Raw genomic sequence first — 19,295 nt, 5'->3', positions numbered from 1 at the left:
TAGAACTGATCACACAAAGAAAACATGAACCCTAATATAAACTATGAACTTTAGTTAATAAAAACATATATTGTTTCATCAATTGTAACAAATATATCACATTAATGTAATATATTGATAATAGGAAAACTAGGATAGACAGAGGGCACATATGGGACTGTGTGTTTTCAGTACAATGTATCTATAAGCCCAAAACTGCTCTAAAACTAAAAATTAGTAAATGGATAAAAAAATTACATGAAATTCACAAAAAATGGAAAATAAGAAAATATTACAAACCCTACAAATGTAAATTTTACCACATAGATGAAATAGACCAATTCTTTCAAAAACTCAAATTCCCACAATTCACCTACTATGAAACAAGATTATTTGAATAACCCTAAACTATTGAGAAAATCAAATTTATAATTTAAAAAACTCATAAGAAAGAAATCTTCAGATCTAGATGGTTTCAATAGAGATTTCTGCCAAGTGCTTAAAAAGAATTAACACCAATTTTGCACATGCCTTCTAGAAAATGAAAATCGTTTTATGAAGCTAATATCACCCTGACACTAAAACAAGACAAAGAGAGTACCATAAAAAAGAAAATTACAGATCAAATATTATTTATGAATTTAGATACAAAAAATACATAAATTATTAAAGAAAAGAATTCAGCAATATAAAAAATATACACCATAAATATGCTGGTTCAATATTTGCAGTTAATATAATCTATCAGGCTAAAGAAGAAAATCTCATGATCACACCAATGAGTGCAAAAAAAAAAAAAAGCATTTGACAGAGTAAACACTCATTCATGATAAAAAAAAAAACTCTCAGAAAAATAGGAATAAGAAGAATTTCCTCAACTTCATGATGTGTAGCTACAAAAAAAAGCGTACAGCTTACATTATACTTAGTGGTGAGAGAATGAATACTTACCCCTACAATGAGAACAAGGTCTGCTTTCACCACTCTTATTCAATATTTTCTTGAAAGTTCTAGGTAGTATAATATTACAAGTAAAGGAAAAAAAAAGACATTTAGATCAGCTTTGCAGATGGTATGATTTCATGTCTACAGAGAAAATTCCAAAGAATCTGCAGAATAAAATTGGAATTAATAAGTGATTTCAGCAAGATTGTAGTATATAAGATAAATAGGGACAATTCAATTATTTCTATAAACTAGAAATGAAAATTTTCAAGTCGCAAAATTAGAAATATAATACCACTAACAATTATCAGAAAAACTGAAATACTTAAGTATAAATTTAACAAAATGTATACCAGACCTGTATGCCCAAAACTATAAAATATTGATAACAGAAATCAAAGAAGGTAAAAGAAATTTAAGAAGAGAGGTATATTTTGTTCATGGGTTGAAAGACTCAGCACACTGAAGATGTCAATTCTCCCCAAATTGATAAACAGATTTAACGCAACTCCCTTCAAAATTGTAGCAAGAGTTCTTCTAAATATAGAAAAGATGACTCTAAAATTTGTATGGAAGAACAAAGGAACAAGAATAGCTAAAATCATTTTGAAAAAGATTTGATTTGAAAACATTATGTAGATGCAGTAATCAATAATGTGTATCAATGGGTGCGGGGTAGACCCATACAAATATGGCCAACTGATTTTGATAAAGGTGCAAAGTAATTCAACAAATTAGCAAATGCTGCTGGAGCAATTGAGTATACATACACCAAAAAAAAAAAAAAAAAGTTTTAACCTAAGTCTTGCACCTTAAACAAAAATTAATTCAGATAGACCATGGGCTTAAATGTAAAAGTATAAAAATGTTAAAAAAAAAAAAAACATAGGAGAAAATATTTGAGATCCAGAGGTAGGCAAAGAGCTCTTAGATGTGATATCAAAAGCATGATACACAACAGAAAAAAACTGATAAATTCCACTTTTCAAAACTAAAACATTTGTTCTGCAAGACTGCTAAAAAAATGAAAAGACAATTTATGGTCTGGAAGAAAATATCTGCAAATTATGTATCTGACAAAGGAATATTATCTAGATTATATATATTCTTAAAACTCTCAAAACTCAACAGTAAAATAAATCAAACCAATGAAAAAATAGGCAAAAGACATGAAGAAACATTTTACCAAAGAGCATAAATGTATAGTAAACAAGTAAATGTAGTTGTTCAACATCATTGGCTACTAGGAAAATGTAAATTAAAACTACAGTGCAATATCCAACATATCTATTAGCATGCTTAAAATAAAAAGGACTGACAACATCAAATGCCGGGATGGTATGGAAAAACTGAATCATTCATACATTGTTGGTGGGAATGTAAAATGGCACAATCACTCTGATTGTTTGGCAATTTCTTTAAAAAATCAACTTACAATTGCCATCTGTGCCAATCTGAACCTATTATGTACCCAAGAAAAGCTGTGTCCTTTGATCCTCATTCAATATTGCTGGATGGGATTTTTCTGATTGTTTCCATGGAAATGTGACCCACCCAATTGTAGGTGGTAACTTTTGATTAGATGGTTTCCATGCAGATATGTCTCCACCCATTCAAGGTGGGACTGCTCATTGGAGGCCTTTAAGAGGGAACCATTTTGGAAAAAGTTTTAGAGCCACCAGAACTGAGAGAGCCAACAGAACAGGCAGAGCCCCAGGGAAGCCACTGAAGAAGCCTGGCATGAAAGCTAGCAGATGTTGCCATGTGCCTTTCCAGCTGAGAGAGAAATTCCAAATGCAATTGGCCTTCTTGAACCAAGTTATTTTTCCCTGGATACTTCAGTTTGGACATTTTTGGACATTTTTATAGCCTTGCCATAATTTGGACATTTTCATGGCCTTAGAACTATTAACTTGCAACTTAATAAATGCCATTCCATTTCATGCCATTCCATTTCAGGTATATTTCATTCCAGCATTTAAGAAACTAATTTTTATTCCTGAGTGTTTATCCTAGAGGCATGAAAACTTACATTCACACAATAATCTGTATACAAATGCTCTATAGTAGTGTTCCAACCCAGCTCTTAAAGAGCTGGGGTCAGTGTAGCCCCAAAACCAAAGAACATTCTAGACAGAAAGTTAGGGATGGATTTTATTGGAACTAATGAAGAGAAGCTCTTTACAAAAGGAAAAGATCTTTCTGGGGGTGGGTAGCCATCCAGAAAATGGAAAACAAGAAAGCAATTAGTTTTGTTGGCATTTGCTGCATTTGCAGCATATGAAAACAGTGTACCTTATCAATTACAGCAGAAGGTATAGTTCATGTCTTACCAGACCATACAACATCCAAGAATTTGACAGAGTAGCCAGGGTCTCACAGCTTGTCCTGATTGACTGCCCATCTCCAACTTTTAAGGTGGGATGACAATGATCCTGAGGTTTCTTTTAATTCTGAAAGAGAGCTCCTGGTTAACATGGCATTATCAATATAGTGAAATAGAGTTAGACTTGCAGGATTTTTCCACTTAACCAAATCCTTTGCCACAAGACCACTGCAGATGGTCGAGCTATGAACATAACCTTGGAGAAAGCCTAGTAAAAGTCCACTGTTGGCCTTCCCAAGTGAAGATGAATCCAGGCTGGCTTGATTTTTCTAGGGAGATACTAAAGAAAGCATTAGCAAGATCCAATACAAAATGATATTGACACAATTGGAAACTAATCTCTTGTGGCAAACCAGTGAGGTTTGGGACTGTGATGTACAACATAACATCACTTTGTTTAACTCCCTATATCCTACTGTTTTAGGCCAATTCCATCCAGCTTTTGTACTGGCCCTTCAGGACTATTGAAAGGGTTATGGGTGGGTATTATTATCCCTCCTACTCCAACTCACTGATAGTGGCTTGCCCGATTAAGACTGTCATGCTCACACAGAGCGTTTCCCATGGCCCTTACTTCTGCCCTCTTTTTCTTTTTTCCACAGACTTTCTGACTCTTTGAGATTAGCTATAGCCTGAGCCACAAGGGAGATGGGCTGTCTTCTAGCAGAGTTAGGACAGACACAAGAGGAACATAATAATGGTTGGGAACAGTATGCAATACCCTGTGTCTTTCACTACTGCAGTAAAGCCTTCAGTGTCAGGACCTACAAAACCTGCAGCATAAATGGTGTGCGTCATTCCCAGCTCCCTTAAAATGTCTCGTAGCTCCTCCATATTTTGCCAATGGGGGTATTACATGGTCTATCCCCCTTTTTAGGCCACTGTAGCCTTACATGCATCAATCAGCCATACCAATGAAGAGATGGTTTTCACATCAGCTGAGGTAGCATAAAAGCATTGTTGTACTGAAGGGTGGATGGTGATAGATGCCTATTTACTCATCTCCACTCCAGAAAACATTACCCCCTCTGCTCTGGTGTCCCATAACCTCAGAAGTCAGTTGAGTAGGGACTCCCTAGTTTTTTGTTTATACCACCGCCCTAAATTGCCAACCTAGCAGCAGTATAATCTTTCATGGTAATGTGTAATTTCTGTCTGGGATGTTGGAGTTGTTGACTTTTGATGCCTTCCTTTTCTGTTGTATTATAGGGCACATCTCTCAGGGCCCTTCATCCTCCTCTACCTCCCATCCCTCCTCCCCTTCCCCTTCCAAGGAGGAGTCTATGGAATCCCATGCTTTGGAGTCCCATCTCAGAGTAGCTAAAATCCTCCAGACTCAAGCCCAAGGCGACTTATAGCCTCTGAATTGGGCATACCTGTATGCCAGAGTCTCTAACTGATTGTTGATCAGCACAGGTGATCAGTCAGAGTCCTTCATTTCCACCTGGGCAAGGTGCATGTCTCTTTCTAGTTTTAATTCCTCCTCTAGATGGTGGACTGTTGTTGTGACTACCTGTTCTGCCTCTGTGGCCATATGTAAGACTCCTAAAAGCAGCCAGGCTATGGCAACCACTACTTGGTGGTTTTTTTTTTTTTTTTTTTTTTTTTTGCTAAAATTCAGTTGTTCTGCTATCAGTTGCAAAACAGTTAGCAACCCCTTAGGTTTTCAGGGTCCTCATATTCTCACAGTGGTCCCCATTCATCCAAGAGGGCAGCCACCCCTCCCTACATGGATGACATAGGCCATGGGAGTTCCTTAATCGGATTCTCCCATCCCAGAACTCATGCCCATGATGGCCTCTGGCTCTTTGGTCTCCAGGCTGACTCAATTGTTCCAGCCCAGCTCTTGAAGAGCTGAGGTTGGTACAGCCCCAAGACCAAAGAACACACTAGGCAGATGTTTAGGCATGGATATCATTAGGACTTGCAAACATGAGAAGATCTCTATGAACAGAAGATCTTTCCTAGTGGCAGCCATCCAGAAAATGGAAGTCAGTGCACTGCAAAGGGCAAGGTGTGCAAGGGGTAGTTTGTAAGGTTTTAGCACAAAGACACCCCATAGCATATGAAAACACAGTTTTGGTGGGGTCTTGTGGCAGCGGGGTCTGGAGGTTTGTTATCAACAGTGATCAATGGAAGGGAGCTTAAATGCTTTGTTTACAATGCCATCAGTATATTTTTTCACCCCTGAGGAAGTCTGATGACCTTTAACTTCTGTCCCAGTCAATGTAGGCAGCTATGTGCAGTAACTTAATCTCCTTATGGAGGAGGGAGGTCCAGGCCCTTTGTTTCCACAAATAGTTTCATTTATAATAGCCTATCTTAGTTTCCTGGGACTGCTGAAACCAAGTACCACAAACAGAATGGCTTAAAATAACAGAAATTTAATGTCTCATAGTTCTGGAGCCTAGAAACCTGAAATCTGTAGGGAATAATCCTTCCTTGCCTCTTTCTAAGTTCTAGTAGTTTGCTGGCAATCACTGGGCTTCAACCTCTACATCAGTCATTACATGGAATTTTTCTCTGTGCCTGAGTCCTATTTTCTTCACCAGATCTATTAGATAAGAACCTTCCCTAATCCAGTTTGGATTACCTTACCTAGTTATACCTTCAAGTATTCTATTTCCAACTAAGGTTACAGTCATAAGACTGGGGATTAGTATTTGAACAGGTCCTTTGGGCAGTATAATTCAACTCTTAACATGACTAAGCCAAAAACTCAAAGCAAGTCAAAAGTGTTTCATTAGGTGAATGGTTTAAAAAAAAAGGCCATGGAATGGTACACAGCAATAAAAAGAATGAATTACTGAAACAGACAACAATCTGAATTAATCTCCTCAGAATTAGGTTAAGTGAAAAAGCCAATTTCCCAATGAATGATTCTGTTTATATAGCATTCTTTAAATGACAAAATTATAGAAATAGAAAAGAGATTAGTGGTAATCAGGGGTTAAGGAAGAAACAGGAATGAAGTGGGTGTGCTGTTAAAAAGGGAAACTTGAGGAATCCTCGTGTTGATGGAAATGCTCTGTATCTTATCTGTGTTGATATCACTACCCTGGTTGTGACACTGTGCTATAATTTTGCAAGAATATTAACATTAATGGAACTGAGCAAAGTGTACTTGGGATCTCTCTGTATTACATCTTCCAACTGCATATGAATCTCAAAATAGAAAATGTAATTAAAAAACTATGGAGAGAGATTCCATGGCACGGTCCAGGTTCTTACTAAAATATCAAACCAACAAGATGGCTGCTTTCTTCCCCAAGATCAATTCTTGAGCAACCATAGAGGCAAATATAAAAGGAATGCAGAAATCGATGGTTAAACTCTTAGTGGGACAGGGATTATTTTGAATCCTTGTGCAGAGATGTGACTTTTCCCTGAGGCAGTAAACAGCCAGGTAAATCTGAGGAATGACAAAATACAAAAGAACTGTCGGAGGTCTGGTTTTGCTTCTCCTGTGGCCTCACCTAGGGATAAATAGAGCCTGATATTCAAAGCTCTGATTCGGGTGTCATCATGTGAAGTCAGGTCACAGCAGAAGTCTGGTGGCTGAGGACCCCACTGAAAATAAGACAAAACAGAACTCCTTTCCGTCCCTTTATTGTACTTCTCCTTCCAAATTCTCCAAGAGCTGGTGAGTTACAAGTTAAGTGGTTCTCCTCCTAGTGTAACCAAGAAGTTAAGAATTAACAAATAATTATGATTATTGAATCATTATGCATCTGTTTTTTCTTTCTATATTACAAAATAGGTAGAAGTTAATACCTGAAATTACTGGAACTCTACTATTTACACTTACTATTGTAAAGGTTATTATAGACTAGTCTTAGCCCTACTTACAGCTACTATTGTCATGGTAACAACTCCATCCCACCTTGTTTGAATCCATAGAAACCCTGAGCTCCTTAAACTCCATGAGAAAGGTTTTGGGCTAAGAAGCCATCTGATCTCCTGCTTAACATGTAGCAATAAACTCTTTCTCTCTCTGAAACCCTGTTGTTATAGATTGGCTATTGTGTGCATCTGGGTAGAGAATCCTGCATTTGTTCAGTATTGCTAGTATGCGTCTCCCTGTATTTAAATAAAGGAATCATTTTGGTAGTAAAGGTGTTTTGTTTATTTGTCTGTCTGCTTAGTACCTGGAGCTCTCCACTTACCCCCACCTCCACCCAGAACTTATCGGGCTCACTATACTGAAAACAGCAACCCCCTACATGCACTGCCTAATGGAGCTGCCAAAACCTTCATGGGAAAATGAGCTCAAAGGCTAAAATAATAAGACTTTTGAAGAGCTTAAATATTTCAAAAGAATAACAACATGCTGCATTAAAGATTCACTACAGCAAAATTACTAAAACAAAAGAACCAATTGTTTAAAATGAGTCTAATAAATACCCAAAAAGAATTAAAGGAATATAATCAAGAAATTAGGATTCTAAGGGATAATTAAGATTACTGAATTATTATATGGGTATTCCTTTTTACTTTCAGGTGTATTGGAGGAGACAGAGGGAAATATTTGAAGTCTTTAAACTGTGATCCAGCTGTCTGGATGTCTGATAATAATTGTATAGCCTTTATCTGGTGCCCTTGTGATTTATAAAAATCTTGTAAATAATCTGCACTTGTATATCTAGTTTTTCAACTTTAGAGTCTTGTAATCACTAAAGACTTTAGAGTCTTGTAATCACTAAAGACAGTCCCTAATGTTTATTATTGAAGGGTCGTGGGTCAGCCCAGAACCAACCCACCTCAAGGTCAAAATTATCTTGACAACTGAAACTGGATTAACCAGAATGGGCCCATCTGACATGCACAGTAACTTAGCTTTAACCTGTAAGTCATCTGAACATAATACTAAAAATCATGCTCATCATCATCATAAGGCCTCCATTTTCTTACTGTCTTTCTTAGTTCTATGACTGAGCATGTAATCAATCTGCACATGCTCAGTAATTAAATCACCTCTAATTGCATCATCTGGGGTCACTGTGCTCATTATCTTCAAACATGTCCATCTTTTAATGTTACAAAACTATCAGAATTAGGGTGCATGGGTGGATGGTAGAATGTTCACCTTCCATGCAGAAGACTTGGGTTTGATTCCTGGACCATATACCCAAACATTAAAAAAAGAAAGAAGAAACAACACCTGAATTACGGCAGTTCAGGGAGACAGATTTTAGGTTGATAGATCATCTGATCTCCAGGTTCACACCTAGCAATAAACGTTTTCTCTTTGAAAGCCTAGTACCTTCGGAATTGGTCATTTGAGCACATGGGCAAAAGAATATACTGCCTTTGTCCAGGAACAAGAAGATATTAGCAGTTGCATTAGTTATGAAAAACAAAATAATTGAAATAGTCATAGAATTGAAAGCATATACAAGATCTCAGACAGAAAGGCCTATAAAAAGCCATAAGAAAGAGAATTAAGGAAGAGCCCATATCTAGACATACTGATATGATAGGATCAAATATCGAAGACAAAGACAAAACCTAAAGCTCCTACATAAAGAAATAAAAATTGAGTTGATAGTATTGTTCCAATAGCCCAACAAACTGAGAAGACAATAGAATATTCTTTCAAAGACAAAGAGGACATAGAGGCTAGAATGTTATATGTAGTCAACTCTTGATAGGTTTTTAATATCTAAGAAAATTCTATTTTATCCTGAAAGCAAACGTGAGGTCTCTGGACCAGAGATCAGAGTTGTTATTATTTAAAACAATTAAATCAAATTAAAAACAAAATCTAAGTTTTAGATTCCCATTCCACATGCCTAAAATCCCACAGGCTGTACAATGAAAGGTAGATGTCACCCTACACATAGAAGAGTTTGTGCTACAGGCAAGGAACCCTGAAATTATGAATTTGGGAGTTTGTATGGATCAACCTATCAGCTGCCACGTCACCTTCTTCAGAGAGGGAAGAAAACCAAATCTCCCAAGTATAAATAAATTCTCCTTGGAAAAATGAGGACAAGTCCCTGGGTTCTTACCCTTTGGAATGTAAATAAATCTCTCTAGGGGAAAGTATGTCAAGCATCTCATTTTGCAACCCTTGAAAGGTTTTTGTTGGGTTTTATCCCCCCTTTGAACTGTAAAGGAATATCTTTGGCAGGTAAATATCAACAGGGTTCTTTAGCACCAAGATTTGTCCTTTAACTTAGGTTTCTGTTTTCTTCACTCAGAAAATCATAACAGTTCAGAAACATAAAAATATTCACTACCTGACACTGTCATTCAAATATAGGGACATGATAAAAATATTCTCAGACATTCATTGACTCAAAAATTTGACATGCTAAAAAATCATTCTGAAAACACTTGTAGAAAAGTACGTGAAAAAGAAAAAAAGCAAATCCAGGCTATATGATGAAATATATGAAGAAAATATGATCAAACCTTGTTAAAATTTTATTGTCTTTAAGAATGCTAAAAACAAAGAAAAAGAGAAAATAGACTTGTAATAATCAAGAATTGAAAGACTGGAGAATACCAACAGAGTGAGGATGGGTAGAAGGTAGGACACAGGTCCCAAAGGATGTGAGTTTGGCAAAATTCTTACCAAATTAAAAAAGTAAAAGTCAAAAAGGAATAAAAATAAACTTAGAAAAATTGGAAAAGCTGGAATAAGAAATTTAAATAAAGGGAAAAAAATTAATAATTACAGTAAGTATAAATGGGTTAAACAATATATTGACAGAATGGATAAGGAAATAAAATTATAAATAAAGATGCATATAGTATAAGAACACTCAAAAAATGAGAGTAAAGATAAAAGTAAAAATACCAAAAAATATCAATCAAAGAAAGATTGTATATATTAAAATCAGATAAAATGTATTTTAAAATATAAAGTACTTGTAAAGGTGGAGTGTCCTTAATGTTAAAGAGTTCAATGTGCTAAGAAGATACATACATACATACAGAAAGAGAAACAACTTAAAGAGAAATAAAGGCTTCAATAATTATGTAATTATTAAAGAAATTTAAACAGTAGTTTAAAATCTTCACATATAAAACACCAAGCATGGATGGTTACTCATTGTTACCTGTATTTAAAGAAAGATGCCACACCTGTTTTATATGAATTCTTCCAGATAGTAGAAAATTAACTTATTTTATGAAGCCAGCATAACCTGATACCAAAATCAAAGATTTGATGAGAAGATAAAATGATAAAACCATTTTATTTTGAATATATAAGTAAAAATTCCAAACAAATTATTAGCAAATTGAATTCAACATTTTATTTAAAAAGATAATTGACTATAATCAAATACAATTATCTCAAGTATCAATGATGTTTTAATACTTAGGCAATCTATAAATGTAATTCATCTGCTTACAAGGTTAAAAGAGAAAAAAACATATGACACTTTTAGTAGATAAAGAAAAAGCATTTGACAAAACTATGTAATTCATGATAAAAACACTTAATAATTAGGAACTTCTTTAGAAAGAAAAGACTTTAAATTGATAAACAACATCTAGAAAATACCTAGAGCAAGCATCATCTTATGTGGGGAAATGTCAGTAGCATTCCATTTAAAACTGGGAAGGAGGCAAGGATCCTGACTCTTAGTACTTCTATACAGCATTGTATTAGAGGTCCTGTCTAATATGATAAAATAAGAAAAAGAAATCTGATGCATAGAAATAATGAAATGAAACTGTAATTTGGGATGATGGGATCATTTAAACAGAAAACCCAAAAATAACATGCAGTGAAGTTATTAGTAACTACAGGAAAGTTTACTTAGACAGCAGAATAAAGTTAATATATGAAGTTAAGCTGTATTTTTATGAACCTGCAGCAAACAAGTAGAGAGCATATAATTACAAAGATAACTGATTACCATAACATCAAATAATAAGAGTCAATGAATAAATCTATTAAATTGTATAGGATCTGTATGGAAAAGTTGAAAATTGCATGAATATGCATTAATCACTATATAAATGACTAAAGAGTATTGCATAAGTTGAAAGATATCTATGCTAATGAGTAAAAACTCACTATTATAAATTGTCACTCTCCTCTAAGTTTGTTCTACATAATCAATACATTTTCAATAAAAAAATTCCAACAGAGATTTTCATAGAATTTCATGATAAGGTTCTAATATTGATTCAGAATAGTAAAAAGTAAATTAAAAAAAATTCCATGAGACTTATTATAAAGTTATAATAATTATGAACATATAGTATTCATTCAGAAATAAACTGACCAACCTATTCTCTGTTCAGAGTTCTTAAATACCTTTCATCTTCCTTCAATGTGTGAGATAAAAACAATATTTTTTAAGCTAATAGATTTGTCTAAATGCATTCAATTCAATAAACTAACACTAAAATTACCTGAATGTATTCAAGTACTTACACCCTCAAACAAGTATCTTTATAGAGATCATAGCACAAACTTGCCCTCAATTTCCATAGGATCTCTCATATGCCCCTTTACAAATCATAGGCCCCTTTACAGATCAATTTACATACTCATGTTGGCCTTGCTGATAACACCTCTGAATCTCTGATCAACGGCCATTGTAAATAAGTCCAAAAATGCTATATGTTGGATACATGACATTAGAACATTCATCACAAAACCATAAAACTGTACACACACAGAGTGAACCCTAATGTAAATGATGGATGTAGGTACTGATATATCAGTATTGGTTTATCAGTTGCAATAAATATGTTACACTAATGCAAGATGCTAACAGGAGAAATGATATGTGGGGGGCTGGAGGTGTATATGGGAACTCTACTCTTTCTGTGTAATTTTTTTTTCTGTAAACCCAAATCTCTGCTAAAAATAAAATTGTTTTTGGAAAACCAAACCAAACAAAAACTTACCTAGGATTCAGTTTTCTCCTATATATAAAAAAAAAGATAAAAGTGAAATCTACCTCAAAGTGATGTTAGATAGGCACATAGAAACAAACAATAAATGCTATTTGGGTAAAATTCAGGGTTTAATTAGACTGTGATTATAAAGGAAATATATCAAATAGAAGGAAACAATCACCCAAAGACAGAAAAATGAAAGGGTTTTTCTCTCAGTCTTCTCTCACTCAGGAAAGCAACTCTATTTCCAAGGATCATATATACTCCCTCAACCCCCCACCCTTAGTGTCAGGAGACAAAGATCCAGACTCTTAGTACTTCTATACAGCATTGTATTAGAGGTCCTGTCTAATATGATAAAATAAGAAAAAGAAATTTGATGCGTAGAAATAATGACATGAAACTGTGATTTGGGATGATGGGATCATTTAAACAGAAAACCCAAAAATAACATGCAGGAAAGTTATTAGTAACAACAGAAAAGTTTAGTTAGATGGCAGAATAAAGTTAATATATGAAGTTAAGCTGCATTTTTATGAACCTGCAGCAAACAAGTAGAACATATAATTACAAAGATGACTAACTACCATAACATCAGATAATGAGTCAAATAATAAATCCATTAAATTGTATAGGATCTATATGGAAAAGTTAAACTTACATTAATATGTGTTGATAACAAGTTAAAGACCTTGCTTTAAACTGCAGGGTCTGCTGCTACATAGAAGGTGAGTGTGGTCCTGACAGAAAGGAAGTCATAGGTCAAAGGCACTCAACCACACAGCATCTGCAGGCATCCTGCTGGCAATCTCCCCTGGTGAGGGTGTTTTAATTTGCCCATGCAATTTGCTTCAGGCCAAGAAAAATGAAATTTGGAGAAATCAGAAGTTATTCAACAGAGGTACATACAAGAAAATGTGCTTGCGCTGAGCTGTCAAGGAAAGGAGATCAGACTGTACGTCATCCTTATGTGCTCAGCCAATATATTCTCATCAGACAAGTTTCTTAACCTACCTGAAGAGCAGACCATTTTTTGCAGCAAATGAAGAAAAGATTTTAGCTTGGATATCCAGTATCTGTAATTTCTGTTAAATCTAAACCTTAGCAGACTTCCTTATTTTCCACCCAATTAATGCATTATATGTTTCAGTAGCTCTTACTTCACCCTGAGTCCCTGACTATGGAAATGTGAATGTTGATTGTAACTGTTATGTTCTGTTTTGGATCCAAATGTCAGAAATGGTCTCAAATTGCTAGGAAGAAAACGCATATGTATATGTATATGTATATGTATATGTATATGTATATGTATATGTATATGTATATGTATATGTATACGTATATGTATATACATAATAAAAGGCAGCCCCTGACCCAGGAAGCATGGTGACTGGAGTACTAGGAGCTCAGCTGCATGTAAGTAGACCGTGGACACACTAGTGAAATCAGAGAGGGAAAATGTTTCCCTTTTTCAGACGGTCTGAGGCTATTTTGGATGGACACACTCTAGCTCGGTGTTTGCAAACTTGCTCTTCACAAAGAGATACCGACTTTCTAGTTAAAATACAGATTCCTGGATCTTTCTCTAGAGCTTCTAATTTGGAAGGTCTGGGGTAAGGTCAAGGTTTTCGTGTTTTTTGACTGTGCCCGAGGGTGACTTTATGATTAGACCATTTTGAAAATGCTGCTCTAGCTAATTCCAAGGTATAATAATCTTAAATGGTATGCACATACTGTATTTTGGAATTGTTTTGTTTTTTATAAGTCCTATCTGACTTCTCCAATCACTCCCACAGACGAAGGTAGTACTCATTATTCTTGCCTCTGTCGTATTCACTTAGTACACCTCTATTTCTTAAACTCTCTGAGCCTCAGTTTTTTCACCTGAAATATGAAGATAATTTTAATAATAATATCTACCTCAGAGGAAATCTTTAGAGAATGCAATAAGCTAATGTGTGCAAAAACATTTAGCATAAGTCTTAGGACAGAATAAGCCTACTCTGATGTTTACTACTTCGTGTAGCAAACAACTTCTGCCTATCTAATATGATGGATTATTTACAATTTACAAAAACATTGCAAGTATTCTCCCCTCCATTCCCCACCCTCCCATATCAGGCCTCCAGGCAATGTAGCTTATAACAACTTCCATTAGAGAATAGAGCATATTTCCTCTACACTAGAATCTGGCATGGTCTTATGAATTACTCTGATAAATAGAAAGCCAGGGCAGAAATGAAGTTGTGGTAGATATGAGCTTAGGCTTCAAGAAGACTTGAGCATCTACACTTTATTTCTTGGAACCAAACCCTATCTCTGTTCTATGAACAAAATCACTCTAGTTTTTCTGGGAGATGAGAGACCATGTGGACCAGCCAAGTTGTCCCAGAAATGTCCTTGGGCTTATGCAGTTGTCCCAGCCCAAGCCCCAGAGATGGAAGGAAGCCCAACCAAGATTAGCTCAAGAGCATTGGCTCCTCATCTCACTTGGGTTTATGCCAAAGATGTAAAATTCAGTGTAGATGCCAGAGTCTTAACGCTTCAAGGTATAGATGTTTTAGCCAATGCTGTAGCAGTCACTATGGGATGAAATTGAAGAACAGTGATTATTGAACAGAGTTTGGGAAGTCCCAAAGAGGAAAAAAAAAAAACAGATGATGTTACATTGCAAAGTCAATTGACTTGAAGGATAGATATAAAATTATTGGCCCTAAACTTGTCCAAGATGTTGCCAATAACACATATGAGGAGGCTGGGGATAGCACCACCATGGCTACTAAACTGGCACACTCTATTGCCAAGGAAGGCTTCCAGAAGATTAGCAAAGGTGATCATCCAGTGGAAATTGGGAGAGGTGTGATGTTAGCTGTTGATGCTGTAATTGCTGAAGTTAAGAAGCAATTGAAACCTGTGACAACCCCTGAAGAAATTGCTCAGGTTGCTACAATTTCTGCAAAAAGACAAAGAAATTGGCAACATCATTTCTGATGAAATGACAAAAAAGTTTGGAAAAAAGATGTCATCACGGCAAAGAGTAGAAAAACATTGAATGATGTAATAAAAATTATCAAAGAAATGGTTATATTTCTCCATTCTTTATTAATACATCAAAAAGTCAGAAATGTGAATTCCAGTATGCCTGTGTTCTTCTGAGTGAAAAGGAAATTTCTAGCATCCAATACATTCTACCTGCTCTTGAAATTACCAGTACTCACCATAAACTTTGGTCATAATTGCTGAAGATGTTGATGGAGAAGGTTTAAGTGCACTTGTTTTGAATAGGCTGAAAGTTGGTCTTCAGGTTGCAGCAGTCAAAGCTTCAAGTTTTGGTGACAATAGAAAGAGCTAGTTTAAAGACATGGCTAGTGCTAATGGTGCTGCAGTGTTTGGAGAAGAGGAGTTGACTTTAAATCTTTAAGATGCTTAGCCTCATGATTTGGGAAAAGTTGATGAGGTTACAGTGACCAAAAATGATGCCATACTCTTGAAAGGAAAAGGTGACAAGACTCAAATTGAAAAGCACATTCAAGAAATCATTAGACACCTGATGGTCTCTGTTACCAATGACATATTCCAAGCTTATTCTCTAATGTCGGTTCACATCAGTGGGACCATACAGTATGACAGTTAGATGTCACAACTAGTGAATATGAAAAGGAAAAACTAAATGAATATCTAGCAAAACTTTCAGATGGAACAAGGGAAGTGGAAGTGAATGAAAAGAAGAGAGTTTTGGATGCACTCAATGCCACACAAGCTGCTGTTGAACAAGGCACTGTTCTGGGAGGGTTGTCCTCTGCTTCAATGCATTTCAGCCTTGGACTCACTAACTCCAAATAATGAAGATGGAAAAATTGGTATAGAAATTATTAAAAAAGCACTCAAAATCCCTGCAATGACCATTGCTAAGAATGCAAGTGTTTAAGGATCATTGATGGTTGAGAAAATTTACAAAGTTCCTCAGAAGTTGGCCAGGATACTAGGATTGGGAATTTTGTGAATATGGTGTAAAAAGTAAGAATTGCTTTATCGGATGCTGTCAGGGTAGACTCTCTGTTATCCACAGCAGATGTTGTAGTCACAGAAATTCCTAAAGAAAGCAAGGACCAGGAGGGGCCAAGATGGCAGCTTAGCAATGTGTGTGTTTTAGTTCATCCTCCAGAACAACTACTAAATAACCAAAAACAGTACAGAACAGCTCCTGGAGCCATGTCAGTGAACAGGCACACAGCGTACCCCAGTCTGGACCAGCTGGACCGGCTGCGAGTCTCCAGAACAGTGAGTTCCCCAAGCCGTGGCGCCCGGCACCCAGCGCCCCTCCCCCACAGGTGGCTTCCCAGAGGGAAAGGAAAGACACTCTAACAGTAGCAGGGACTGAGTCCAACCAAACACCAATTGTGGCATTAATAAACAAATTCTGACTACTAAAAATAGGCCCCCAGCTCAGGTGAAACTGGTCAAGGCAGAGGTCACTTATTGGGCTAACTGAAAAAGAGGAAAGAGGATAAAGCAGGTTTTTGTGGCTGTTTCTATGGAGGCTTCGCTGCCTCTGGAGTCAACGGTGGGGCTACTCGGGCTGCAACTGCCCCAGGAATAGGCAGAAACAGACTGCTTTCAGGGCTATCTCCCATGTTTGCCTTCCCCAGGGGAGGGGTGAAGCCCAACTTCGGTGGAATCCCACTCTCAAGGAATTCAGATCCCAGGGCTTGGCAATTTGAAGCCATTAAAACCACCCTACAACCTCTCCTCTGTCTCCACCACACCCCCAGCAGGGAGAGCCTTCCAAAGTTAAAGGAGCCACAACATCTTTGGCTGGTGGGACCTGCAGACAGACAAGTGCCACATACTGGGCAGGATAAGAAAAACAGAGCCCAGAGACCTCACAGGAAAGTCTTTCAACCTGCTGGGTATCACCCTCAGGGAAAACTGATGCAGGTGACTCCTTTCCCCTGATAGGAGGCCAGTTTAGTCCGGGAAAAACCAGCTGGAGTCTGTAATACCTATGTAGACCCTCCCAAGGGTGGGGAGGGAAAAGGCACCTTACAAGCAGGACAAGAAACAAGAAAACAAGAACTGAAAAATTACCCTCTGTTAAATAAAACTTAAGATAGAGGCCCAGAAAAAGCTGAACTGAAGGTCAAAGAACAGATAGACAACAAACTCATCTAGCAAGAAAACCCTAGGTAAGATAAGTGAAAGCAATCTCCAGAATAAACTAATTAAGGTAATTAAATGTCTAGATGCCAGCAAAAAATAACAAATCACACCAGGAATATTGAAGATATGGCCCAGTCAAAGGAACAAACCAATAGTTCAAATGAGATACAGGAGCTGAAACAACTAATTCTGAATATATGAACAGAAATGGAAAACCTCATCAAAAACCAAATCAATGAATTGAGGGAGGACATGAAGCAGGCAAGGAATGAACAAAAAGAAGAAATGGAAAGTCTGAAAAAACAAATCACAGAACTTATGGGAATGAAAGATACAGTAGAAGAGATGAAAAAACAATGGAAACCTACAATGGTAGATTTCAAGAGACAGAGGTTAGAATTAGTGAACTGGAGGATGGAACATCTGAAATCCAAAAAGAAACAGAAACTATAGGGAAAAGAATGGAAAAATATGAGCAGAGACTCAGGGAATTGAATGATAATATGAAGCGCACAAAGATACATGCTGTGGGTGTCCCAGAAGGAGAAGAGAAAGGAAAAGGAGGAGAAAAACTAATGGAAGAAATTATCACTGGAAATTTCCCAAATCTTATGAAAGACCTAAAATTACAGATCCAAGAAGTTCAGCACACCCCAAAGAGAATAGATCCAAGTAGATGTTCTCCAAGATACTTACTAGTCAGAATGTCAGAGGTCAAAGAGAAAGAAAGGATCTTGAAAAGAGCAAGAGAAAAGCAACCCATCACATACAAGGGAAACCCAATAAGACTATGTGTAGATTTCTCAGCAGAAACCATGGAGGAGAGAAGACAGTGGGATGATATATTTAAATTACTAAAAGAGAGAACTGCCAACCAAGAATTCTATGTCCAGCAAACTTGTCCTTCAAAACTGAGGTGGAAATTAAAACATTTCCAGACAAAAAAAGTCACTGAGAGAATTTGTGACCAAGAGACCAGCTCTGCAAGAAATACTAAAGGGAGCACTAGAGACAGATACGAAAAGACAGAAGAGAGAAGTATGGAGAAGAGTGTAGAAAGAAGGAAAATTAGATATGACATATAAAATATAAAAGGCAAAATGTAGAGGAAAGTATTACCCAAACAGTAATAACACTAAATGTTAATGGATTGAACTCCCCAATCAAAAGACATAGACTGGCAGAATGGATTAAAAAACAGGATCCTTCAATATGCTGTCTACAGGAAACACATCTTAGACACAAAGATAAACATAGGTTGAAAGTGAAATGTTGGGAAAAGGTATTTCATGCAAATAACAACCAGAAAAGAGCAGAAGTAGCTATACTAATATCCAACAAATTAGACTTCAAATGTAAAACAGTTAAAAGAGACAAAGAAGGACACTATCTACTAATAAAAGGAACAATTCAACAAGAAGACATAACAATCATAAATATTTATGCACCGAACCAGAATGCCCCAAAATACGCGAGGCAAACACTGCAAATACTGAAAAGGGAAATAGATACATCTACCATAATAGTTGGAGACTTCAATTCCCCACTCTCATCAATGGACAGAACATCTAGACAGAGGATCAATAAAGAAACAGAGAATTTGAATATTACAATAAATGAGCTAGACTTAACAGACATTTATAGGACATTACACCCCACAACAGCAGGATACACCTTTTTCTCAAGTGCTCATGGATCATTCTCAAATATAGACCATATGCTGGGTCACAAAGCAAGTCTCAAAAAATTTAAAAAGATTGAAATCATAGAAAACACTTTCTCAGATCATAAGGGAATGAAGTTGGAAATCAATAATAGGCAGAGTGCCAGAAAATTCACAAATATGTGGAGGCTCAACAACACATTCTTAAACAGCCAGTGCGTCAAGGAAGAATTTACAAGAGAAATCAGTAAATATCTCAAGGCGAATGAAAATGAAAACACAACATATCAAAAC

The 19,295-nt window shown here is 36.3% G+C and overlaps 1 pseudogene; it reads left to right on the top strand.

Moving 5' to 3' along the window:
* The first annotated feature begins 14,615 nt into the window (after positions 1–14,615).
* LOC143666002 (60 kDa heat shock protein, mitochondrial pseudogene) overlaps positions 14,616–19,295 on the top strand; it is a 108,402-nt pseudogene continuing 103,722 nt past the window's right edge.

The sequence above is a fragment of the Tamandua tetradactyla genome, chromosome 22, assembly GCF_023851605.1.
Source record: "Tamandua tetradactyla isolate mTamTet1 chromosome 22, mTamTet1.pri, whole genome shotgun sequence".
Taxonomy (NCBI): Eukaryota; Metazoa; Chordata; class Mammalia; order Pilosa; family Myrmecophagidae; genus Tamandua; species Tamandua tetradactyla.
This window is presented reverse-complemented; position numbering and strand designations above follow the sequence as displayed.